Here is a 26,848-nt window from a genome sequence, read left to right as displayed (position 1 = left end):
TAATCTCCCTTGGGGCAACAGGCCTGGAGCCAGATTTGTTAGAGTCGCTCTTTGAATGTCCAGCGAGAGTAGAAATGTCAAGTGTATAAGCTCCAGCGGATCTTTTCATTCTTCCTGTAAGGTTCCTGATTCAATCTCATTTGTCAGTAACAATTTTTATTATTGTGGATACACAGTGTCATTTGGAAAAAAATGTTTGGATAATCAGAGGGATATAAGGCAGATAAGTGAAAAATCCATCAGGAAGAGAGGTGTTTTAAAAATTACAAAAGCAAATCCTTATTTTCTTCAGGACTTGAATTAGATGTTGGAAGGTAAACATCAATATTCAGCGTCACCAACTAAAATGCCATTGTCTGCCATATTTGGTTTTCTGTGTATTCACATTTGGTCTTTTGCAGTTATTCCTACAGAAGGGTACAGGGGTAAAGTTAAATATCAGTTAGTGGCACCTGATTTAAATTATGTACAGGAGACCATTTTTGTTAAGACTCTCCTGAGAATGGACATGGCTAGAATGTTAAATGTAGAAAGCCTGCTTGCTGGTTACACTGAGAGTTCTGGCTCCTCTGGCCTAGTCGGGTCATCCAGGTCAGTGTTCTTTGAAATAATTTTGTTTTGAGTTAAATAAGGGTACTCCTTAATTTGTGAGGTTCTCTGAGGATTACACACTTATAGGAGGAGCCTACTGAATACCAGTGGTTATGGTGATGGTGAGTAGTTGTGATAATAATTGTGCTGCAACTATTGTTTAAACATAACAATTATAGTTTAATAATCACCTGACTGCCAGTTCTGGAGTCTGGCAACATGGGCTTCCCTGTATAGATAGGTACATTTTCTCAGTTAAACCAGTTGCATTTTTGGTAAGAAAGCATTTCATCTGGAATTTGTAAGCTTGTTTCACAGTATGTATGGCATATATAATCAGCAACCTCTCCATGACTTTACCACTAAACCTGATCATGTACATTAGCCTAGGTGAGGGTTTTTTTCCAAATAATTTCTCCCATCACAAATTGGTAGTAAATACAAAATAGTTTATAAAAAAAGGAAAAACCTCAACCATTAAGATATCTTCCCCATCTAGTACTTTTTTGGTAAAATGTAGTAAATATGAATTATTTTATTTTTACAGTAGTGCTGTTTTCCTTCAAGCAATTGATGGTTTTGTGTGATCTTGACATTGTTTATTTTGAGCTAATGTCCACTGGAATCCTAGTCCTTAACCGCTCAGGTTTATAGTTTCAGATTCATATTCTCTCTTTGCGTTGGATATAATTGTTTAGGAATTATATAAGTGATATTTCTTCTTAGGAAAGAAAGTGAAAAACTTTGACATTTATTGGGTGAGCTCTGTGATTGAGGATGTGAGGTGTAGGTGCAAAATCTTTTCAAAGTAAGAATTAAGTATCACAAAATCATTTTGAGGATAGTGGATTTCAGGGTAGTAATTAACTTTCTGAGAATCACATAGTTATTACAGTTAGAAAATTTTGAAATCTTACTTGAAGTTAAGAAATCCAAAATATATAATTCTATTTTCTGTGGAGATTGATGTGTCTTGTGGTTCTTTGGATCTGTTGTTTTCCAGATCTAACTCTCCTTTCTCTTCTGCTATACTTTTATGTTTTTTCCTTGTTATTATTTATACCAATTAGGAAAATAAAAGGGAGGAAAACTTTTAATTAATTCTCTTTGGACACATTTTAGCCGATCTCAGAAAGATTTGAACAGTGAGCAAGTAAGATCTGCTGTCTCTTATCTGTGGGCTTCTTACAACTTGTTTGTTGTATCCTTCAGAATGTTTCCTTTCATAGAGGGACACTGGTATAGCTTTTCAGATACAGATAGCTTTTCCCTTTGGATACCTTGTGTTTTGTAGTAAATGAGGGGTATCCGTATTTATGTCAGAATATCTGCAGACTGGTGGGAAGCTATGGACTCCAGGCTTATATTCAACTTGACCTGCTGGCTTTGGTATTCAAGCACTCCACTTTCCTACACTTTCTTTCATTCCTGTGTTCAATAACTCATCCACTCATTTGTTCATCAGTCATTCAGCAAACTTTAAAAAAAAACAGTAGTATGAGCAAAGCACATTTTGTTCTAGGAGCATTCCATGTCTGAAACCCTGACCAACAGCTCCTTTCTTATCATTTCATAGTGTTCCTTCCTTTCCTCCCTCCTCACTTTGCAAGTTAGGCTTCCTGTGTGGGGAAATGGCTCATCTTTCACTCTCTCTCTATACAAACCTTGACAGTCTAACTGGGATCATTAACCTTGTTCTTATGATGCCGCATATTAACATTCAGGAATGGTTTACCATTTACAAATGGCGTCTGTGTACCCAATCTCATTAGAGAAAATAACTACTATGCATACATTGCACACTCTTTATTTTGTGTGTGGGGAAATAGAGGCTGGTGGAGGTGACAGTGTTACAGCTGAGTGATATACTCAAAGCCACAGCCCTCATGAGTCACAGAGCTAGAATTTAGCCCTGGTTCTTCCACTTCAGATAGCAAGTCACAGTCCCTGTGAGTTCACCAGTCTGGTTGATTGGTGGATTCTGCATTTTGGAGGTTTATGGATGTGGTCCCTATATTCTGTTTAGGATGATTCCTGTGAGGAAATAGAAGTCTTACTAAAATTTGGGGGAAGAATCAGATCTTACAGTATTAACACTGTGGCATGTGAATGTGAATTTACCAGGTCTCAGCCTGGGTTAACCTGTCTGTTGATACCAACATGTAAGTTTATCCGGTCATTCCCCCTGATCTGAGAATCTCGTAGTCTCTACCCACAGATTCAGAATGGTCCCTTGGATTCTGACTCCCATGACAGTTACAGATTTTACCATTAATTCCTACATTATATATTGGACAAGATTCTGCACTTAGAGATCCTCATTTCACATTCGAACTTGATATCACATTGACATCTCATTCAGGAATTCCCAAAAGACAAATTAAACCTCCTCAGTCAAATTTTCTGCATCATCTATCTGCTTTATTAGTTAATGGACTTATGTCACAGCCTGTTTAATTCTTTTATTTTAGGATGCTTATCTTCATGTGTTATCACATCTGCCCTCAGCATCCACTTAACACTTTATACATCTCCCATGCCACTTTTTGTATGCGTTTTTGTGCTTACACTTTATAGTAATCTATGTGTTTCTTTTTAAATCTTACATGCCACCCTCAGTTGCTTGAGTGTAAAAGTAAGCCTTCACTTTCTTGGTGTCCTCTTCAGCCTGAGGAACTGGATGTGGTGGTGCATGCCTGTAATCCCAGCACTCGGGGAGGCTGAGGCAGGAGGACTGCAAATTGAAACTAAGCCTAGGCACCTCAAGAGACTTCCAGATCCTGTCTCAAAATAAAAAAGGGCTGCAGATGTAGTTTAGGGTACGGCCCTGGGTTCAGATGTTCAGTCCTCAGTACCAATGGGGGGATGATTACAAATATAGAGATATTCAAGAAATATTTATTGAATTTAATAAAAAATAAAAATATATGGCCACGAGTTTCCTTTAAAAATTTATTTCGGAACCTTCCTGAAAAGTGATAACTGGGCATAGATATAATTTTAATCACATTAGTGAGATGGATCAGCAAGTCTGATATTTATTAGTAAATACTCAGAGTGGAGTCATAAGAACAAATGATAATGTTTAGTGAACTTTTTAAACACACACACAAAAATTGTTCTTAAAGTAAAATAACGTTTTTCTTCACCGAACAAAATATAACTACAACCTCTGCCTTCTCAATAAGGATGTTTTATTCTACTTGTCTTGGCTGCTGTACAGCAACCAAAATAATGGTCCTCCAGAAAGATGTAGTAAGATGAAACAAGAGGAGCCCTCTGAATGCGCGGGAGCCTGGGAGGGCGGCCTGGATTTGGAGCTGAGTGACTTGGCCTCATGGAGACATAGCCTTGAGCCCCGCCCTCCCCAACAGCTCGGAGTAGCAGTGATGCCCTTGGGGTCTCAAGCTGGGAAGGCGGATCCAATCTGTGGGGCGGGGTGGGGGCCACAGCGGTCCCTGCCAGCTTAGGGTGCACTTACTCCAGTTCGCTCCGGAGCTGGCACGCGGCGCTGTGCCCTTTCCGCTTCCTCCCACACTGACGTCACAGGCAAAGGCACCGCATAGAGCACACTCGTGAACACTTTGTCCCAGGCCCAGGGAGTTCTTCTTGACTTAACTTCTGTTGTCCTTTCCTCACTTCACATTTCAGGGTTTGCACATTCTGGTGCCTTTGTGGCCCTGTTCAGCTCAAATTGTTTTCCCCAAGGTTCTCTTGACACATCCACGGGTCACTGCCTCTGATAATGGACCCTGGTCCTGTGGACCCAAGGGCACTGTGCCCAGTGCTGTCCTTCGGTGGAAATTGGCCAGCTGGACCTGGAGTACCTTCCGGTCCCCTGACTGTGCGGTCGGAGGTCAGACAGGTGTTGAGCGCGGAGTTGGAGGTGCTGGCCATAAGGGCTGGGCAGGGCACAGACAGTAGGAGGGAAAGTACAGGAAGAGAGCGAGGGACAGCCTGATTAGGAATGGCATGTGTGCGTGTGTGTGTGCACCCGTGTGCATGTTGCTTAAAAAAGCGCGTGCATTTGTGCACATGCTCTGGGGGTGGGAGGCAGAAGGCAGCTGTCAATGATGACTCCAGACTTTGAGCTTGGGTATTTAAATATTACTTTTAGTAGAAAAGGGAGCTAAAGAGAGTCTGGTTTGGGTAGTGGCATGATGAATTTGTGTACCAGTTGTGTTTGTGACAAATGTAGATAAAAAGCATATATTTTATTCTGCTCCCCCCCCCCCCAAAGGGCTTCTAGTTGGAAACAGAAATTCACTGGAAAACTTGAGTCTTCTTCCTTTTCTTTCAGCTCCTTGGCTGTTTCCTTTAGCTGTTTAGGGTGATTTCAGGTTTTCTCAACATTAACCCTACCAAGCCTCACCTCCCAAATTCACCTCCTCGGGAACATGTGCACTTGTCAGAGTACTCCAAACAGCCAGAAGTGTGCCTTTCAGCCTCCTAAAATAAAAACATGCAGGAAAAATAGCTATCTTTTCCTTTTGAGGAGCAGGATCATTGCCATCTCACGACTTGCTGAAATAGCACGGCGAAGGAACATTTTTTGGCAGGCTGCAACATCTAGGGAATGCACAAACACACATTTCTCTTTTTCTATGATGTACGGGATGGAGGCAGTGCAGTTCAGAAGAGCAGGGGAAATTTTAATTGAGCACTAAAATTTTTAGAAATGCACTAGCTGTTTGAATCTAAAGTAATTCTTTCAATTGTTATTACTTCTAACAACAAAAAACCTTGGGCTCCTCAATTTGATGGTAACAGTGAGTTGGATGGTTTCAGTGTAACCCACTCTATCCCCATCCAAAGAGGAGTTTATGAATTTTAGAAGTCATTTTTGATTTATTTAGTTGAAGAGCATATAATGACCCTGTGATTTTCATTTGTCTTAACCTGTGTAATGACCAAAGTAAACATTTAATAACCACAAACAAGTGAATATATTTTAGATCTTGTGCCATAAAAAGATTCCCATTAACAGAATGTTTTATGCACAAATAAATTATTCATTGTCTAGGGCAGAGCTTGATTCTGTCATCAGCCTTAAGTGGACATTTTGAGAATACCAATCATCACAAACGGCAACACAATGTTGGCTTAAGCCTGTATCCTTCTTACATGGACCTGGCTTTTTGGCTATTTGTAAAAGCTTTGGTTTGGTTAAATCCAATGAATATTTATGGCAGTTCTGCCATATGTAATTTAGTGTTCTGGTGTTGTAGAGGGATATAGTGATGAACAAGCTTACAGTTTGGCTTTAAAGCGGTTTATAGACTCCAAAAGAGAGATAAGACTACTGGTCAACTTGTAGTGGTGCTTGTAGTGGTGCCCTCAAAAGTGTCTAAATAAAAGATTTTGTAAGTGCAGGAGAGGAAGAATATTCATTTTCTTATGGATATGTTGGGGTGAAGGGCTTGGGGATCAGATCATTGAGCACGATTTTGACAGGTGGGAGAATTACATTCACACCGACAAAGAGATGGGGTTGATGGGTGTTGCTGTGATCCTGGAATGAAAATAACATGGTATATTTGGGGCACAGCATTGGTGAGTGAAGAGGAGACATGAAAGAAGAAGGGAAGGTGCCAAGAGAGAAAGGTGATAGAGGGCCTTTCTTGAATGTGATAAGCACATAAAATTGGTAAGCATTAGAGGAATTGTACTCACTTTTGAGCTAAGATGTATCATGAGTTGGTTATAGTTTTAAAAGATGGATCAACCTACCACAAATAGCACTGCAGAGAACTGGAAAAACTGGGCTAGTTAAGTTAAGAAGCTGTTGTGATAGTCTCCAGTAAAATCCTGACCTAGGATGGTTATAATAGGAATGCAAAAGAGGGGACAGATGGGGGAGACATTGTAGATGAATTATCTACAGGTTCTGTGATTGGCTAAGATGGTTCAGAAATCGGAACAAGTTAAAAATGGAATACTACCTCTTTAGGAAACTTGAATCAACCAGCATTTATGAAAAATTGGCCACATGCAAGATATTGTGGTGGATTTTAAGGTATGTTTTGAGAAAAATGGAAATAGTCCTGTTCGTGAGTAGATGAACATTAAGTTGAGAATGTAAAATATGCAGTCAATTAAGTAAAATCCAAAGCAGACCGTGACCAGCGCAGTAGGGCGAAGTGAGAAAAGGGTTGTGAGAACACTTAAGAGTATGGTAGTGATTCTGCGCTGGTAAAGTGGTGAGGAGTATAGGAGAGAGGACCCTTGTCATTTGGGTCTGGAGGTTCAGAGAGAGAGAGAGGATCCCAGGGTACTTTAGCTGTCACAAAACCAAGGCAGGCAAGTCTCAGAGGACCTAGGGGGGAAGAACTTGCTAGAGAAAGGATTCTTTTTGAGTGTGTCAGATCCTGAGCTGCGAGCCCTGTTTTAAGGTGTGTTCACATTGTGTGAGGTGGCAAAGGCATCATAAAGTTGTGAATAAGAAAGGACCAGTGGATTCTGAAGTGGATTGTAGGCAACTTTGAAGAGGTTTCAGTGCAGAAGTTGGATGGCAATGCTGTAAAAGTTATTTCTTACCTTGAAGACATAATTAAATACATCAGTGAACAAAAAGGCTGAGCTTTTTCTCCGTGATTTCTCCATGTTGGGTAAAGTTTATATAGACCTCAGTAGATCTCTGTGTCCTGGCTGGTCTTAGAGGCATCGCTTGAGAATGTGCTAGTCCTGAGAAGGTTTTGCAAGCTTAAATACTGCAAAAATGTTGAACTCCCAGATTCTTTTCTCCAAGTAAAAGATTTCTACACTCACTACCAGTGTCTCTCCTCCACCCAGGTTCCCTTCCCACACCTTCCCTTGGGCCCAGGCTGATACTGGGAAGGCACTGGCTTAAGTCAGGGAAGTCCCCGGGCTCTCCTTGGCCCTGGTCCCACATGGAAAAAGATTTCCATGGAGTATAATCTAGGGAAGTGCGTGTGTGAGAACACACACACACACACACCACACACACACACACACACACACACACAGTCTTTTCCTGTCCTCAAGGATATTTATGTGCCAATAACTAGACAAAACACAGTCACATAAAGGCCTATTGTGTCACACCCCACCTGAGGAAACTGGGCAGCCACACAACATTAGAACAGAAGGGAGAAGGGATGTTGCTAATAATTTAATAGGAATTATAGCAGTTTGTTAAAGAAAAAATTCAGAAATTACTTTAAGAAGGTAAGTAGCCTGCCCATTCCTCCAGAATGTAAAGAGGTGAAATTGATGTTATGGTTATGCTTAGTTGATTTTGTTGTGTGCTTTAAAGTAATTATCAGAGCCACCTGGGCACAATAAAAGAACTTTCACAAAGGTACCCACATTATACTGCAGAGATAATTTAAATTGTAGTAAGCTATCTGTCCTGTAATTTAAAAGATATAAAAAGGGAAGTAAAGAGGAATGGTAGAATGGAACAAGAAGCAGTCACCTTTTAATCTTGCAAACACACAAAAGTACATGAGCATGGTGTTTACAGTCATTGATGAACTCATTTATCCTTTGACTTTTTATTCAATCAACAAACATTTATTAAGTTCCTGTTTTATCCCAGGCTGGGAATTGGGAAACATAGCTGAATAACGAAAAGACATGTAAACATTTAAAGAAGATGTACTCTTCTTCCAAGTTTTCCTACTTGTTAGGTGGACAGCTTGCTTGAAAGTACATTTACAAGGTGTGTATTAAATGCTGATGTTTTTCCTCCCATCATTTATTTCCTGCCACTTTGAACCCTACAGTATGTTTACCCTGTGAAAGTTCAGTTTAGTGCTTGGAATGTTGGGAATCTTCATAGCTTCTGAATGGCCAGGCCTGTGCACCAGGGTTCACCTGTTACAGTGGCGGGACAGGCTTCCCTTTCCTTGAGAGCTGATCTGGCAGGCATTTAGTCAGGCTGCTTTACCCAGTCTTACCGGAAGCTCTGGGGTAGATGGTCAATATGTTTGTTCTGTGCACACATAAATGTCTCCAGGAAACTCCCCAGTGTTGGAGCATCTGTCCAAGTGCAGTCAGGATCTGGTCCGCCAGTGACCCAGCTCAGAAGTGTGGACACCATGGAGAGCTGGAAAGTTAAACCAGTCTCTTAGGGTTTATTATAATTATTGCTCTTCTTCTTACCTCATTTTATAATTTCCAACTAGAGACTGTAGGTGACAGGTCTGTGTTATACAGGATAGATCCTATCTTTTTTTGAGCTGGTTTATGTTGTGTGAGAAAACAAGGGCAGCAGGCTACAGTATTTTCCCTTATTTGCTTTGCAACACATATTTGTGCATATTTGATGAAATATACCATGCCAGGTTCACCGCTATTTAAATAGTCACAGTGTCACCTTCAACTAACAGACCTGTTGTACCTTTGTCATAGAACTCTTAATCTTGAGTTCTTTTGTTTCTAAAGCCAATCAAAAAATAAATTGCACGTTACATGCATAATGATAATTTTCATTATGACAAATACAAATTCTGAGTTTTTGTAGTTGATAAGCACAGTAACATATGTTTTTATAGCTACTAAAATATTTGAGTTAAACAATACGTTAATTTGGAAGTTTGATAAGAATATTTTAAGACTACCCCAACTCAAATTTGGGAGTATTTTTTTGATAAAAATATATTTTTCTCTAGAGAGAAAAAGTTGATTTCACTGTGACATTAATTTCTAAAGAGCGTGCGATTTGTGTATGTATTATCTTCCAGTATATACATATATCTTTCTTATATCTTATATCTGTGTTTGTGAAGGAGAAAATGTGAACTAGTGTGATGTGTGCATCTCAATGTTTATTCATTCATTCATCCATTCGTTCATTCAGGATAGGAATTGGTCTATTACTTTGGTTCTTCATTCTGAGAGATGCAAGTGAAAGTGTTTTTAAATGGATATTAAGGTGTGACCTAAGCAACATGGAAATTTAAGGTTATATGTGGATAGAAAATTGCTATTTGATCAGGAAGTACACGACAGCAGCATTTTGATAAATTATTACTTAATTTATTACAAAATCCTCTTTGATCATTTACAGGTCAAAGGGATATAACCTTTTAAAAATATCTAGAACTATATGTGTATTTTAAACCATGTTTGGTGAACCTTTGTCACTTGACAGAAAATATACTCGAAATAAGTTGGTTACTTAACACCTTTTCTACTAGGTATAGTAAAACTGGAGCTGTTTAAAACTGGGTTATTCTCTTACTGGTTTGTCATGAAAGTTTGTTTTATTTTTTCATAAAAAGTATGTTATGTGGGCTGGGGATTTAGCTCGGTGGTTCCAGCGCCTGACTTGCAAGTGCAAGGTCCTGAGTTTGATCCCCAGTACCGGCCCCCCACAAAAGTATGTTATATGCATTAAAAATCTGCCAAATTGAAAACCCATTGATCTATATAACCAATATACACTAATAAATATGTGGTGAAAAAGAATAAGTTTTTATTTTTACCCTACTTAAACATATACATGGTAGACATTTTTTCTAAATTAAAAATTAAATAGTAATACATTTATGGAACTAATTTCAGTTACTAAAAAGGAATGTCTAAATCAGATGCATTTCACTTGTGTTTTTTGAAGAAGTATATATAGCATATAGGGTATGAGATCTGTTCTCTTAGGATATTGTTTAAGATACAGAAATAAACTAATACATGAAGATCAATATAACCATTTATTTGAAGATATTTATTACTTTATTTTAAATATTTGTTAGAATTACAATCATCTATTATTTTTATTTTACATGTGACCCTGTTTTCTGTGCATATGTTTGATGAATTTTGGAAATCTGATGAAACACCAAATTAAAATAAATTAATTCCATTTTAAGGTTGGCACTGTGAATTATTCTTTAGAACAGATGCAATTAGTTAACATTTTCTGTAGAACACATTTCAGATATTTTTCTCATGATAATATTATTACTCAGACCCTTTCTGAGGTGTCTTAGGGAATTACGTTTGGAAGCGTGCTGTATAATTTCTATGCTGTCTATTAAAATGAGAGATACTTGAGTTTGTACATTTAGTATTAATAGATGAAATAACATAGGATAGTTCTTGATAATGCAATGATTTTTAAGTTTTATTTTCTAGCATTTTCAAGCCCTAATAAGTAATTTCTGATTAGAGTAATAACGATATCACGGCAACAATGTGAGTCATTAACTGTGGTGGGGAGGAAGAAGTGATCCACTGGAAAGGAAATCCAGAACTGGACCTCAGCACTGCTTACAGACTTTGGGCAAGCAGCTCAGTCCTTCCCTACTTTACCACTCAGCCTCTTTATTTCTGAAGTGTATTTATGTGTATACACAGAGATTTGCACATGCACACACATATTTATAGGTATAAAACTGGACTTCAATATGTATCTACAAAGCCTCAGAAACTTCGGTGTTTAGGACAAGAAAAGCAAGATTCCATACTTACCTTTAACAAAAATTGATGTGGATTATGGTGAGAGTTAATCCCTTAATCCACATATGTAAGAAACATTCTTCCTCTAAACTCCAAGGGGCAGCTCTGTTGAAAATGTTCACTGTACTCATGTGAATTGATAAAAAATAACTTGCACAGGATTAACCCTCCAAGTTTAAGGACTAGACAGTGAGCAAAAATGTGAAAGGATGCTTTCTGCGGCCTGCCTCGATCATTCCCTTCGGACTCTGTTGTCATTCTTCCTCCTACCAGACACTTAGTTAAAGAAATCTGGTAGAGAAGAGCATAAAAGGTGTGGAGGTGGTGAAGTATACGGGAACCAAGAACCTTGGAGAGGTGGAAAATACAGAAGAAAGAGCCACTAAACCAAGTCAGTGTTCCGGCCCTACATTCAGTCTGTGCACCTGGATTGTATCCCACTCATACTGCAGCGCTGCCTCCTCCCTCACTCCATCAGTGTGTCACCACTCACTGGTAACCAGCAAAGTGTCCTGTCTGCTGAAATGGACAGGGGGTTCCCAGGTGGGCAGTGAAAGGCACACCTCTTGCCCCACTACCTCCTTGGAGCCAATGTGTTACACAACTACAAGGTTTGTGGGAGATTCCATGAATGGAACCGTGCTCATGAAGCCTTAGGGGAGAACTGGTCAGAAGCCAAGCTTGATTGGGACCCCAAAAGCACACAGCTGGGTAGAAGGTCATGGCCGCCAGTATGTATCGGGTCTATAAGGTAAGAGTTCAGATGAAGGCTCAAAAACATCTTAATTTCATCAGTGATGAAATCTTTATTTGTAAAGAACATGAAGTTGCCAGGGATTTCATCTGACCTGTTAAAGTTGAAGACTTGTTGAGAAGAAACTTCTGGCTCCTTTTTATTGTTTTGAACAGTAAATCTTCGTTAAATAAAGAATTTGAAGTATCCTGTTAGTGAATTTTAGATGGGCCACACTTGACAAGTGCGTTTACTTTCATTGTTTGCAGCTTTAAAATTTAAGCAGATTTTCTATTGCCTTTTTTTTTGGAGGGGCTGTTTTTTGAAAGAAGAAGATACATATACCATGGTTTTGCCTAACTCATTCTCAACAACCTAAAAGATTTAAAAACAAAATGTAATTGTATACAGAGTATGTAAAATATCAACATGTTTTCATCAAAAATACAAATTAGAATAAGTAGAAAAATTTAAAAATTAAACCATTTTAAAAGTGATTTTATAAAACACCCTAAATTGTAGCCAGGTATGGTGGTGCGACACCTATGATCCCAGCATTCTAGGAAGTTGAAGAGGGAAGATTACAAGTTAGAGCCAGCCTGACAATTTAGCAACTTAGCGAGACCCTGCCTCAAAATTTTCAAAAGGGCTGGGGATGTAGCTTAGTGTGAAGGCCCTGGGTTCAATCTCCAGTACCGCAAAGAAAAAGACAAAACCAAAAAAAAAAAAAAATTAAATATCCTAAATTACATGTTAAAATCAAAAGGCAAGCATATCTATAATGGATATATAAAACATTTAAAATCCAAAATTATTTAAATGGCTGATACTCTCTAATGTATTTTTGGAAAATTAAGGCCTCAACTATTTTTATAGAAGTAAAACTACTTATAGATTTAGTGTACAATATTGATTTAGATGTTGCTGTAGATAACACCATGCATTATGCTGTTGACATCTTTACAAGTTTAAGACTAAGAATTTTTTAATTACAAAATATTCTTTAGGTATCATGTTCTGTTGTTACAGATGCTGCATTAATTTATTAATAATTCTAGAACCACTGCTCAGACTACCAAGAGAAAAAAGAAGAGGATGCTTGGCATAACCACACTTTGTGTTGCAAGAGTCTTTTGCTTTCAAGCTTTCTGAGAGCAATGATCAGGAACTGTGTGTTTTCTTTACCTTAAACATTGAGACTACTTAAATCCTCTCTGCTTTGGAAATGGTGTCTAATTGCTCACTACAACAGCATAACCTACAAACCTTCAGGGCATTCACACTCGGTTATTTTTTGATTGGTGCAAAGATATTAGGCAAATGGCCTCCTGGGGAACTGAAAACAGTTGTAATTGGGGTTTAGGGTTAAAGGACATCTGGATGCTAGCGACAGAGGTGCTATGTATTTTTCAATAAATTTATTTGGGATATGTTGGGTGAGACCCAAGGCAAGGACCCCTCAGGCCAGATGTATGGGCTCTGTTGGCTTCGGAGCATCTGGGCATTAGCATTCTCACTAGGGGTACCATCTGCAGAGGTCACAGAGGGTTCCTTCCTGAGACACTAGGTGGAGCTGGCACAGGAAGGAAGAAATGCAGATGGTGTTGTGACTGGCTGTCACACTGCTTGTGTGCTCTTTCAGTCTCCCTTGTTTAAAGCCCTAGAAGTGTGTCCTTGGTTGGGACTTCTCAAGGGGACTGGAGTTCCGGGGAGAGCAGGTGGGGCTGGAACAGGAGGTGTGGCTAATTGGTGTTAATGCCCCTGAATATGGATTTGCCTGCAGGCTGATAGGGTATGGTACTGTTTGAGTAATTTATTTCCAAGTCAATAGATGCTTCCTTTTTCTCTTGGAAAGGGAACAAGAAAGGAACACTTTTATCCTGCAACTCTCTTGTTCTCCAATGGTTGGGAATAGTTTTATTTCTGTTTGTGAATATTTTCTGTGGAAGAAGTGGGATACAAGTTTGTCACTAATTTTAGACAACTGGAATTATAAAGGGATTTATTATTTACTTAGATTGGAAATCTTAACCACAGGTGGAAAGAATTCAGAGAATTTGGTTGAGGGAAAAAAATGACTATTTTGCTGATCTCTAACTGAACTTCAGCACTCCCTTCTTTATTAAAGTATGCAAGGAAGGACAGTAGTCTTAAGGGTATCTGTGACATTGTTACCAATCGAGATCACAGGTAGTTTCATATCACTTTCCTTTTGTGGCTAATATCTCAAAGTGCTTTTACAGTAATGACTGCTGAAAATGATGATGGATGATAGATTTCTTACTGATTTTCGTACATTGTTCCTAACTGTTAACAAAAACACATTATTACTGTCCACAAATTTAATTTCTTTTGAGATAAGTGTGTTTCATTATAATTTATAATCCTATATGTTTTATTTTATGTAGCTTGAAACTTTATTCTACAAAAGAATTCACAGGGTCATCAGATTGTTAAAGAGGGTCACAGCAGCAAGAAAACCAGGAAGCTCTGCTGTGGGTGTAATCCCACATTTTACTGCAGAAGATTAAGGATGTGCGTTACCTGAGGTCATGGTGGAAGAGGAATGAAAAGCTGTGTCCTTCCTGCACAATGTGGCCTCCTGGCACCCCAAACCTGATCTTGGTGTCAGGAGATGAGTGCCTTTGTCTTCCTCGGCAAACACTCTGTGATGGTGAGGTCTGCTTCTTTCTTTGTTTGCACTTCCCTGGACTATGGTGATTCCCCCACCTTGACTTCCCTGGCCTGGCAGTGGTGGTGAGGTGTAGTCATCTCCGGTGTTCTGGCCTCAGCATCAGGCTGTCCTGTGTCAACTGAGGTGTCAACATTGTGTCAGTCAGCTCTCCATTTCTGTGACAAAATACTTAAGATAAAAGGAGGCTCATGGTTTGGCTCATGGTTTCAGGGGTTTCAGTTCATGGCTAGCTGGCTCTGTTGCTTTTGGGCCTGTGATGGGCAGATTATCGTGGTGGGGCGCACGCAGTAGAGCAGAGCTGCTCACCTTGTAGTGCTGCAAAGCACAAAAAGGAAGGAGCCACGGTCCCACTGTTCCCAGAATTAAGGGCTCACTCTCAATGACTTTACTTCCTTCTTCTGGGCCTTCCTCCTAAAGGTTCCACCCCTCCCAGTAGCACCACAGGTTGGTGACCAAGCCTTTATAGCATGGACATTTGTGAGACATTTATGATCCACACCATAGCACCTTGCTTCTTTATCCAGGTCTAATGATGGGGTGATAATCGTGACCTGAAATCCCATTATTGAGAAATTTTCTTATCAACGCAGTGCACTTTCTTAAGTTAATTTAGGAATTGTTAGCACACAGTCTCCTTCTTAGGTTGAGACTAATATATGCCTGAATACCAACAAAAAATACAGAATTAATAGCCAACATTTATAGTTCACTTCCTCCTACCATTTGTAAACGCTGTCTAATTCCCTTAATGATTCTGACGCTTTGCTCCCATTTTACGTATAAGAAAAATGAGGCACAGAGACGTTAGGTGACTCACCTGGTGTTGGAGATGTGTTTAATGCATGGAGAGCTAGGCCTGAAGGCAGATACTCCGGTTTCTGAGCCCATGATCTGCCCAAGACCCTGTGCGTTCAGTTATTACTTAATGTCCTACACCATTGTTGTCCAATCTCTGTTTTTTCTTTGGTTTGGAGAATGTACATAATCTGTGATGAACTTTTGAATTTTGGGGGGGATTTTGAAGAAAATTTTTGTGTAGCCCTAACCGGAACTCTTTCAGAGCTGCCTCTGAAAGGTGCTAGGTCATTGGGTTCAACATCTGTTCAGCTTTAATTCCTTGCTATATGTATTCAGGCAGTAGAGGGGAAGATAAAGCACGTTCTTTCCCCCAAAAGTTGAGTAGTATTGTAAAATGCCAGATTTGGACTGACTCTGTCTCTGTTGCAAGATGTGACAGGGCCTTGATCTTTGTTTTTGAAGCCTTCTCATCAGTAATGTTGGCAAGCAAATATACTTTGAAATTTCATATCTGAATTCTTAGGGTTTTTTTTTAAGTTTTAGTGTTTCTCTTCTTGAACACTAGTTGTCATTTTGCCAGCTAGTTAAAAGTGCAAGTCTTGAGGGCTGGCTGAGAAGCCAGGCTTGGGGTAACCAGCTGCCCCCAGGTGGCCGGATCCTGTGGTGTAGCAGTTCCAGGTGCTCAGTGGTGGCACAGGTGGGGTTATGAGGTGCGCTGTTTCACTTGTTTTTGCCAGGCACGCACAGCACATTGGGTAGGGCAAGACAGATGGTACAGCTCAAACCAAAATGATGCAGGAGGGGAGAAAGTGAAAAAAGTAGAAAAAAAAAAGTACATTTGATTTTCTAATTCACATTTTGGAAGTGAATTTTAGCTCCTGTGATTGACTAATAAATGCAGTGTTGCTATAAGGCTTGAATTCGTTAACGTCTGTTTGAACAGATCTGAGTAATCGGCAGGAAGCAATCTTTTCCTTTATGGATGCTGTCCCAAACTTCGTGGGGTCTCCTCCAGATCTGAAAAGGGTTGGGCTATGTGGAGACAAAAAAAAAAATAGATCTAGGTTTTTCAGAGTAAGATATATTCCACTTACTGTACATACCAAAGAACACAGATAAATTCCAGATTTTATCTTTGAACTGAAATACATATTTATGCATATATGTGTGTGTGTATATGTGTGTGTGTGTGAGAGAGAGAGAGAAAATGTGAATGTCTGGTGAAGTAGTGGTGGTAAGAACAATTAATCAGTCTTCCTACAGCTGCTTCCTGACATTTCTGCAAATTGTTGTGGAAAAATTAATGAAGGTTAGATCAGTAATGGTTTCAAGCCTGGCCAGTGGAAAGTATGACAGTGTTTCCATCAGCAATTAAACTGGGCTGCTTTCTTTTTTCTGTAGGGGAAGTGGTCTGATGTGTGTTCTCCACAGGAAATGGAAAGGGCAGCTGAGCAGCCCACACCGCGGGTATGCAGGAGCTGCAGGAGCACTGGGAGCAGAGCTCCTGCCGCCTAGCCAGTCTGGCTCACACCACACATTTGCATCTTCCGCCAGGAAGGTTTTGCTGTGCAACCTAGAGAAACCCGACTTTTAGAGAGACAGCGAGAATGTTGGGATTTTGCTCAGTCGCTATCTCAGAAAGGGAGATAGATGATGAATCTAAACTTTAGGAGCCAAAAAGTGGAACTTATGACAAACAGAAAGTGAAATTCACCTATTTAATTTTATTTTTGAAGCTGAAGGTAGTTTAGTGCAGGCCTGGTTCACATCCTGTGTAACCCTATGGGATTTTCCCCAGTATTAGTTAAAAATTTTCCCATAGGGTCACACAGGATGTGAATTAAGTAAACACTTAACAGGCATGATGAAAAGGAAATTAGCTTTCTAAATGATCCTTTCACTGTTAACTTCCTGAGTAGTTATTAGAAACCTGGGTAAGGGTCACTTCAGTGTTTCATTTTCAAGTTATTACATTATTAATAGACTATATTAATCTTGCCTATTACATATGAAGTGCATTTCCTTATATATGATGCTAAGTTTCACATGAGTATTTCTTCTTTTGAGACACATTAAAAAGCCAAACAAAACTGTCAATTGGTAATTTTTAGCATTTTGGAAAGGAAAGATTCATAGATCTGTTTAGGATTCATAAAAAGCTCCTGACCATTTTCTCCAGAAAAATTCATAAAGGGCATCACGTTTTAAATATGATTTTTTTCCCACAAATCTCTTAAATGACTTTAGACTTCAGGCATGTCTCAATGGACTGGATTTTTAAAGCTTTTTACAGACAAATAGAAAATTATAGGTACACCTATAAAATGTTAATTTATTATAAGCAAATATTTTACGAGTTACATTTTATGAAACTTTGTAGCAATAATGATTTCTAACCCCCTTTCCACCTGAGAAGTGCTTCCTAGTCTTTGGTAGGCAGCTTGTGTTTTAGACAGAACACTCAAAGAGTGTCTGAAGCTAGATGTTTGGCACTCTAACAAGTCCTTTAATTGTCCTGCCTCAGTTTTCCCTTCTCAAAAATGGTAGCAGCAATGAAATAATAAGTTGCTAGATTGATATTTATATCCCTTTCCTTCTTCCTCCTTTGAGAAAATCTTCAAATATCACTTTCTTACAACAGTTCAAAGCAGACCACTCCTTCCTTTGTCCTTGGTATTCCTCCTCTATTGCTTTGTAAATTTCTTTACTCTTAAAATTGTGTTATCATTCATTGTTTGCATCTCAAAGTGTGAACTTTGAATGTCTTGTGCTTATTGGTAATGCTTTATTCACCGCTATGTATGTCCTATCCAGCATAATGCAAAAGATACATAGACACTTCCTGTTTATTAAATTAGTAGTGATAAGCTAATGATGATTAGAAGTGAAATAATATAGATTTGGGCTTGTAATTGTCACTAAATGGTGACTGCTACTCATCTCCAAATGGTCAAAAGTTCAGTGTCCAGGTGAATTCTCTTTGAGAACAGACCCTAGATCCAAAAGTGTCATCTTTTATAATTTTGGCTAGAATATTTTAAACCCAAGACGCAGTATTTTGGCTAGAGTTTTGAGGCAGGTTTTTTTACTGAGTGGTTTTTTTATAAAAAGATACTATTAAATTTTTAAAACACGTAGACCAAATATCTTCATTTTAGAAGAAAATTTAGGTCCCTACAGCCTGGATTTGTATTCCATGTTTAGATCTGGAGTCAAAGGATGGCTTGAAGGACATACTGATCGGCTTGCTTTGGATTGCTCGTAAGTCTTCACATGCCCTGGCTAGCACTGTCTGACCCACGTTGAAGGAAGATGTGGCCTGTCCTCAAGCAGCTGTCCTACATCTCCCGTCCATCCATTCAGTCCCCTCCTCCTCTCCCCCCCTCTTCCCTCCTCTCTTTCTCCCCCTCCTCCTCTTTCTCACTCTTTTTCCACTCTTTTCCTCTTCCTTTCTGTCTCTCCCTCCCTCTCTTCCCTCCTGCTCCTCCTCCTGAACTTTTCCTCTTCCTCCTCCTTTTTCCTTCCCCCCCTCTATCCCCCTCTCTTTCCTGGGGCAGTTACAAACATTTTTATAGGGAACTTAAATAAAAATTTATATAGATCCAGGTTGTCTTTGTATCTGAACAATCTAAGGCCAATAAATTCTTTTTTTCGCCTCTGTGTAGGATTAATGGTTCTTGAGCAGTAAATTATGATTAGGAGCTTTGAGCATAGAGTGAGTTTGAGACAGGGGAGGCTTGGAAGAGAGAGACAGCTGTAGGAGGGGAGGTCTTAGAGAAAATATGTAACAGGGGAAACAGCAGTGGATTAGAGTGAGAACTGAAGTGCAGGAGGTAGGGGATGGTATCTGGTGGTCTAGGGTGGCTCTTTGACACACGAGGAGCTGTGTGTCTTAATATGCAGAATGCTGGGAACCCTGAGTAGACCATGGGATGGAATGATATGCAATGGGACCAGATTTGTGGAAGGGACTGCAGAAGTAAGACTGAAGATCCAGAGGGGTGCTAAAGTGGTGAGAAGGTGCTCAGAGTTGAAATAGGATATGATTTTAGAGCTTGCACCAGTGAAGTGTAAAGAGTCAAATTAAGGGGATACAAGGAAGGAAAGAACATATGCTAGAAATGGGCTGAATAGGGTTGAAGATTTTGCTTAATAATCATTGGCTGTGAACCCTTATCTCTCATGAGCTGCATAACCATTCCTTTGCTCAGGCACTCCAAGACTTGTTTCTGCCTGACAGAATTGTTTCTTGCTCTCATTTAACTTCTACCAGCTGTATAGATATTTATTTCACAACATCTGCTAATAGCAGTCCCTCTTTATTACATTCATACAGTGGTCTTATAAATGGAGTGGTACTTAATTGATCCTCACATTTGTAAATTTCCATCCACATGCCTCCTGTCTTTCCAATGAGCTTTCAATCACATGTAGACCAGGATGGTATAAAAAAATCTTTTCTGTCATCTAATACAAAGTCAAAGATACCATGAACTCAGTGTATTTTTAAGAAACTTAAGGAGATATTGAGTTTTGGCTATGTTGCTAAAACTTTACTAGATGGGACAAAAGAGAGGAAGGATAAGATAAAATTCTTAAAAATACAGATAATCAAATATTTTGTTCAGAAGATTTGCAATAGAATGGGAATTTGGGATTAGAGAATGACTATTTTGGAATTCTAAATTTTCTAGAATTAAAGAAGATCACATATATAAAGTGCTTAGTGCAATGCCTGACAGGTAGTACTCCATAATAATTTGTTAGAATCATAATTATTAATGTAATCTGTTGACTAGAGGCCCCATTACTGAAATTCTTAAAGATTAATCTGTGTTAGTGATGTTGGTTTCTTTACCTTCTATCTTAAAGAAGTCTAGTTTTAACATTTCAATTACCTGCACTTATTCCTATTATAAAAGGAATCAGTGGTCATTTAATTGGCAATTCCAGCAGATATTTGTTCCTGTCTTATTAAACAGCAGTTTCCTGTTGCATTCAAACTTTCTCCTCCTTAACATAGTCTCTGTTGGTTTCCTTGACTCCACTCACTCTCCCCTCACTTTTCCATGGCCTGTCTCTTCCTTCTCCATCTCCATGATTGTTTCTGTCCCTGTCCGCCCACTAAATGTTTGGCAGTGCAGAGTTCTATCATAGGACTTTGCTGTGATGTGAGTGTGTTGGAAAATGGGGCCCAAAGGGAAGTGCTCAGGTCATGAGGGCTCTGCCATCGTAAATGGATTGATGCCATTATTGTGGAAGTGGGTTCCTTATAAAAGGATGAATTTGGCTTCATCTTCTCCCTCTCTGTTCCTCTTTTAACCTCTGTGCCTTCCACTATGGGATGACACAGAAAGAAGGCCTTCACCAGATGTCAGTGCCTTGCTCTTAGACTTTCCTGTCTCCAGAACTGTGAGGCATCTTTTGTTCATTATAAGTTATCCAGTATGCAGCATTCTGTTTCAGCAGCATAAAATGGACTAAGACAGCCTTCTTCACATCCTTTCTCCCTGTAAATAATTTACAGGGGATAAATGTTTTTATGCTCCTATTTCTTCAGCTACTGTTTTCTAGTAGAAGCTCTAGTTCCCTACTTCCAAACTTCCAACTACTGTATACAGCCTCACTCCATGTAATGACATTTTGGGCAACAGTGCACCACATAGGTGAGGGAGGGTGGTTCTATAAGATAATATTGTCTAATGAGGTATACTCATGATGTTTGTGCAAGGAGGAAGTCATGTGACATTGTGTTTCTCAGGATGTGTCATGGCTGTTAAGTGACTCTACTTGATACCCCAGCTTAAATAGCCCAAGTAAATTTCAAATTTGATGTGTCCCAAATCATACTTTACTTTAAGACCTGTTCTTTCCTCCCTCTTTTCATTACAACTCCCCTCACCTCTACAGTCATCCCCGCTAGAGCCTTGGAATCATCCTTCCCTCTGTCCTCATCTTGCCACCTTGACACGTAGAACTTTAGTGCTTTAAGATAAAGTAAACTCCTTGTCTTATAATGAGTTACTTTATTATCAGGACACACTGTTTGGTTCCTGCTTCCTTTCTCTCGTCTCACTGTTACTCCTCACAAAAGTTGTACTGAAGCAGTACCCATGTTAATTTGCTTCCAGAATATACATTTACAGTTGCTATTTCCTCTGCTGCCAATGTCATTTTCTAATTTCTGTATTAGATGAACTTCCACACATACTTCGAGACATAAAGGCCATCCCTGTTACAAAGTTTTTCATCCTGCCTTCTCTTATCCTTCTTCCCAGCCCACTCAGTCATCTCCTGACTCCTGTTCCCCTTGTGCTTTCTCTACATTTGACCTTCAATATGTATAAAATATTTTTCATTTATCTGATCCTGTGCCCTAGACTTTTGGTGATTGTGTCTTATTAGCATTATGTTCCTAGGAACCAGCCTAGACCTGCCAGGTGAATCATTGTAATGGGGAAAAGATTGTGAAGAGAAGGTGAATATGTGGTTTATTTTGAAAATATCTAAATTGATGAGGAGGCATCCAGTTTTGTGGTTTGTAAATTATTTGAATGATTTAATGATGTACTATTTCCCACTCCACTGGGTGGCAAATTTAAGGAAAATTATTTAAATATGTGTATCATCCACTTATATATAGTAATAAAATTTTGATTGTAGATGATATTTTTCAGAATTCAGAATATTTAACAATAAAAACTAAGAGCGGTATATAAAGGTGGTTCCATTAGAAACTAATCAGAAAAATTGAGAATATTAATCCTTGAAGTGAATTAAACCTTAGAATTATTAACAAAATAGCTTTCCCATTTTTTAAAAATTATTGCTATCTCTGTGTGGTTATATGTAAGTATATGTGCAAGTGTTAAATATATATGTATAAAGACAAATTATGGAAAAAAGAAAAGCTATGAGTTTTATTAGTTCGCATTTAAGGCTCTGTAGCAGTGGCAGATCTTAAAACAGTGTCTATGTCCATCAATAAAAAGAGTATAAAGTGATATAAATAAAAAGTCATATAACTCTAGTAACAGATAATAAGTATTTTCTCTTTAGAGTGCCAAATTGGTCTTCAATTACATAGTGAATTTCAGTTTCAGGAAAATTGGCCTCATGGAATTTCCAGACCCTATGTTAGTCTGTTTTTCATCACTATAACAAAACACCTGAGGCTAGACACTTTATAAAGAAAAGGGGTTTATTTGGAGGCTGGAAGTCCAAACACTGTAGCACTGACTCTGGCAAGGACTTCTCAGGCCCTCACACCATGGCATATGCCATCACAGTGACAGTGAATGTGGAAGGAAGAGACAGGAGGCAAGTGAGTTGGGTGGGTCAGGCTCTCTCTTTTATAACAACTCACTGTCTCAGGAACTGGTGAAGATCCCCTAAGAACCATGTTCAGGCCTCCCCAAGGCAGTACTCCAGTGACTTCCCACTGGGCACTACCTCTTAAAGGTCTTACCACCTTTCTCATCCTCACTAGGGACAAACTTCAGTCCCTTAGGGGTCACCTTCAGACCACACTGCAGCAGGCACACTTTTGAAAGTGTGGACTGTGAGCACAAGGCATCCTGTCTGCTTCAGTTTGATCAGTTTCTATTGCTACATCTTTAGGTTCACTAATCTTTTCTCCTGCAATGTATAACTTGCCATTCATACTTAATCTTTCTAATATATATAATATTAATATTATAATACTAATATCAATAATATATATTAATATATAATATGATTAATATAATACATATTTATCACAGATTGTGAGATTTTTGTCTCAGACTTTTCCTCTCTAGAAGTTCAACTTAGGCCGTTTTTATATCTTCCGTATTGCTACTACTTAACTTACCCATTGTTTGTTCTAGTTTCTTGACCATATACAATGCAATTAAAATAATGTTAATATCCTTTTCTTTTAGCAGTTCTATCATTTGTGTCATTTCTGGGACAGTTCAAGTTGATTATTTTTTCTCATTTATATGGGTCATATTTTTCTGCCTCTTTGCATACTTGATAATTTTGGATTAGATACCAGAAGTTTTCCTTGTAGAATACCTAGGAACTTCTGTATCCCTAAAAGTACTCTTAAGTATTTTTGTGGGACACAGTTAAGGTACTCTGAAACACTTTCCATTCTTAAGCCCTTGCTTTTAAGCTTTTTTAGTAGCACCAGGGCAGCATTTAGTCTTGGGTCATTTTTTCCCCGCTATCCACGCAAGACTGTTCTGAATACTGTAATCAATGCCTCGTAATTTTTTTCTGCCCTTGCTATTGGAAACAGGCACTAATCTTGACCCTCTGAACTCTAGGCATTGCTCCCTGTAATACTCTCAGACAGTTCTGCCCACAGTTCTCCCACGGGCATATACTGATCCATCGTCAACCAAATCCTTTATCCATAGACCTTCAGTGCTCTCTGTGGAGTGCTGTAATCCCCATTCTTGCCTTGTGGTCTTTAACTCCTTTGTGCTCCCTGCAGATTTAGCTGCATACCTTCCATGCCCAGAGAGGTCTCTGCTTCAGTGTCCTCTTTCTGGGCCATGGCCTCAAACTTTCTCTGGCAGGGAGCTGGAACAACTGTAGGACTTATCTCACTCACTTCCCTTCTCCCAGGGACCACTGTCCTTTACCCCATATGACCAGCTGTCTCAAGAACCATTGTTTTCTACCTTTATAGTTTTCAGTCAAGAGGGTAAATCTTATTCCTGCTATTCCATGTTGGTCTAGGGCTGTGTCAGAGCCTATTTTAGTATTTATTTACTCATATGTAGAATACTCATTAGCTCAAAGAACTCAAGGAGCTGTTAGAAATTGCTAAAGGATTTAACTTAATGTACACCTAACATAGGGAGATAAAACGCACGTTGCAAGCATCTGTTAGAAAGTGTCTTCATGGTGTGATAAAAGTATTATTGGCTCTGCCTCCCCTAAACCATTTATCCATCCATTTGTAAATACTGCAACTAAAATTGTGTGATTTAAAGTCAGTTGTCAAATTTGTAAGACCTCAAAAATGATGGCTCTTTCTCTCTTTATTCCTAATCTGCTGTTCTTTACAGCAGCCACATAGTGTGGCTGGGGTGGAAGGAAAAGACTTGTGACAGGCAAGAAATTTTAGCCATTGGACATAATGATAGGGTTTAGAAGATGCAAATAGTGTGGTCTGGACGAATCCACCTACTTCTTCCTATTTGTATGAAGCCAGGTTTCCTAAATTGATCTTACGTGATCAATTTGCTTTCACTAACCTCGCTACATCCGCCATGGAAGAAAGCAGGCATGTGCTGCATTTTTAATGATTTATCGTATAGTGCTTCTGAGGTCATTCCATGGAGGACTCTCTCTCTCTCTCTTTCTCTCTCTGTCTCTGCCCCTCCCTCCTTCCCACACCCTTCATGAAAACAGACATCTTCCAGATAATTTCCTAATGTACTGTTCTTTGAATGTGATGACATTTGTTTACACAGGAAGCCAGACACTGGATTCTTCTCTGGAGACTGTCAGAAACACATTTTCCACATGGACTTTTCTCAGCATGGCACACATATGTACCACTTACACCGACTGGAAGGGTCGGAGACTGAGGCCGAATTCCCGAGAGGCGCTGCTCTTATCGACTTACTTTAAATATTTAATGCTGAGAAAACATCCTCTTTCCTCTTCTCACTGATTATTTTTAATGCTCCTCAGAACACCATGGAGAGGAAATCAGATTGAAGACAAACTGTATAACCTTACCTCTTGAGCTATAACTTACATTCAAGTTACGACCGGACTGACATACGAACAACTTGGGTTAATTAGGTTGATGGAAGATTCATCTGCCTCTTGTTTTCTATAGTGTGTGCCCAGGAAAACATGCAGATCTCAGCTGTATTGACTTAGTTACAACCAGCCCTTGGAACGGATTGAGTTCGTAAGTCAAGAGTCCACTGTATTTTCATTATCAGTGGAATCAAGATTCTTACTGGAAGCATGACAGTAATTTATAGCCCTCAACATGTGGTCTGTGTCTGTATGATGTTACTGAAATTAAAAAATCAGTTTGATTTTTTAAAATGACATTAAAATTAAGTAACTATATATATTTTAATTGAAAAAATATGTCTCCACATTTACTTTTCCCAATTCTGTTAGTGTAGTCATTACAATTGGTATCATTATACAGCAGTAACCAATTGCCAGAAACTCTGTTAGGAGCCTGATTACATAACCTCCAGTCCTCACAGCATACTGCAGGGTAAGTGCTGTTATCCCCATGGGAGGTGTGAGGAAATCAGCCTGGCAAGGGTAAGAGATTTATTGACGATCATAGCCCTAGGAAGAAGTGGAACTGATTTCCAAACTGAAGTAGCCTGACTGCACAGCCCAGGCTAAAGTCTCTTCCCCTAAGAGATTAATGACATATCCTGGGTTTGGCAACAATGATGATTGTACTCAGTCGATTTTAAAAAATCAGAATGTTAGCTAAGCACCTTTAAAATAGAATAGGTAATAAGGAGCCTTTATTGGCAGACAAGGGCATATCAGGTAGAGTTCTAATGATGATGGAATACAGAGATGAGCAAAGCCAACTCCTCTGTGCCTCGTGAGGAGACAGGAGGGAGTGACAGTCATGTGGGCATGCACTCAGTCTTGTCTCTTAAGGGTGTGTGCACAGTGCCAAGAAGGAGGAGGCAGAGTGTTTTCAGAAGTTCCAAGGAAGAGATGGTGCTAGGGTCAAGTCCTGAAGAGGAGTAGGAGGTGATGACCTTGACTGTATGGCAAAAGTTAACTTCAAACTAGAGACAAAACCTTTGTCTAGGATGCACCTAGCCCTGGCCCATGTACCAACCATCCATAGTTAGCATTTGTTCGTTGAATGTATTAAGCTAACTATTATGTATATTTGCCATCTCCTGCCAAGTTTACCATCTTACTCTTTTAAAAAAATATATCTTAAGCACATACTCTTAGGAAAGATCTTGTACTAAGATTTGTGCGAGCTACAAAGACAAATATAGTTTAGCCTTCCATTTAATAAGAGTTGCCTTCAGATGTTTATGAAAAAAAGGAACATGCAGAGAGTTTCATAATAGAACAGAAATGTATTATGGCATATTGGCAAGAGAATAATCACTACCAGTGGATGGGCCGGGGATTTAGCCCAGTGGTTCCTTCGCCAGCCTCACAAGCACAAGGACCCGAGTTCGATCCCTGGTACCAAAAAAAAAACAAACAAACTACCAGTGGAGAGATTCATGATATCCATCCATCCACCCATCCATCCATCCACCCATCCATCCACCTATCCATCCACCCATCCACCTATCCACCCATCCATCCACCTATCCATCCACCTATCCACCCACCCATCCACCCATCTATCCACTCATCCATTCATCCATCCATTCATCTGTCCATCCACCCATCTATCCACTCATCCATTCATCCATCCATCCATCTATCCACCCACCCATCCACCCATCTATCCACCTATCCATCCACCCACCTACCCATCCACCTATCCGTCCACCTATCTATCCACCCATCCATCCATCCATCGCATTTTTTTTTTGGTACCAGGGATTGAACTCAGGTCCTTGCACTTGCAGGGCAGGCAG

General features: G+C 39.3%; 1 protein-coding gene across 11 annotated transcripts in view; it reads left to right on the top strand.

Moving 5' to 3' along the window:
* The window catches only part of Hivep2 (HIVEP zinc finger 2), a 182,523-nt gene that overhangs the window by 104,684 nt on the left and 50,991 nt on the right, over window positions 1–26,848 (top strand). For 5 of the 11 annotated variants that reach the window (XM_004846048.4, XM_087190053.1, XM_087190055.1 and 2 more), the window contains exon 3: window positions 14,158–14,423. The exons of the other annotated variants lie outside the window; for them this stretch is intronic. The gene's annotated coding sequence lies outside the window, so the exon portion shown is untranslated. The remainder of the gene's footprint in view (window positions 1–14,157; window positions 14,424–26,848) is intronic. 11 annotated transcript variants of the gene reach the window in all.

The sequence above is a fragment of the Heterocephalus glaber genome, unplaced genomic scaffold, assembly GCF_053883595.1.
Source record: "Heterocephalus glaber isolate CG9 unplaced genomic scaffold, H.glaber_assembly_v1.0 deba00001550, whole genome shotgun sequence".
Taxonomy (NCBI): domain Eukaryota; kingdom Metazoa; phylum Chordata; class Mammalia; order Rodentia; family Bathyergidae; genus Heterocephalus; species Heterocephalus glaber.
Note: the sequence above shows the minus strand (reverse complement) of the source record. Positions and strands in the feature narration are given on the sequence as shown.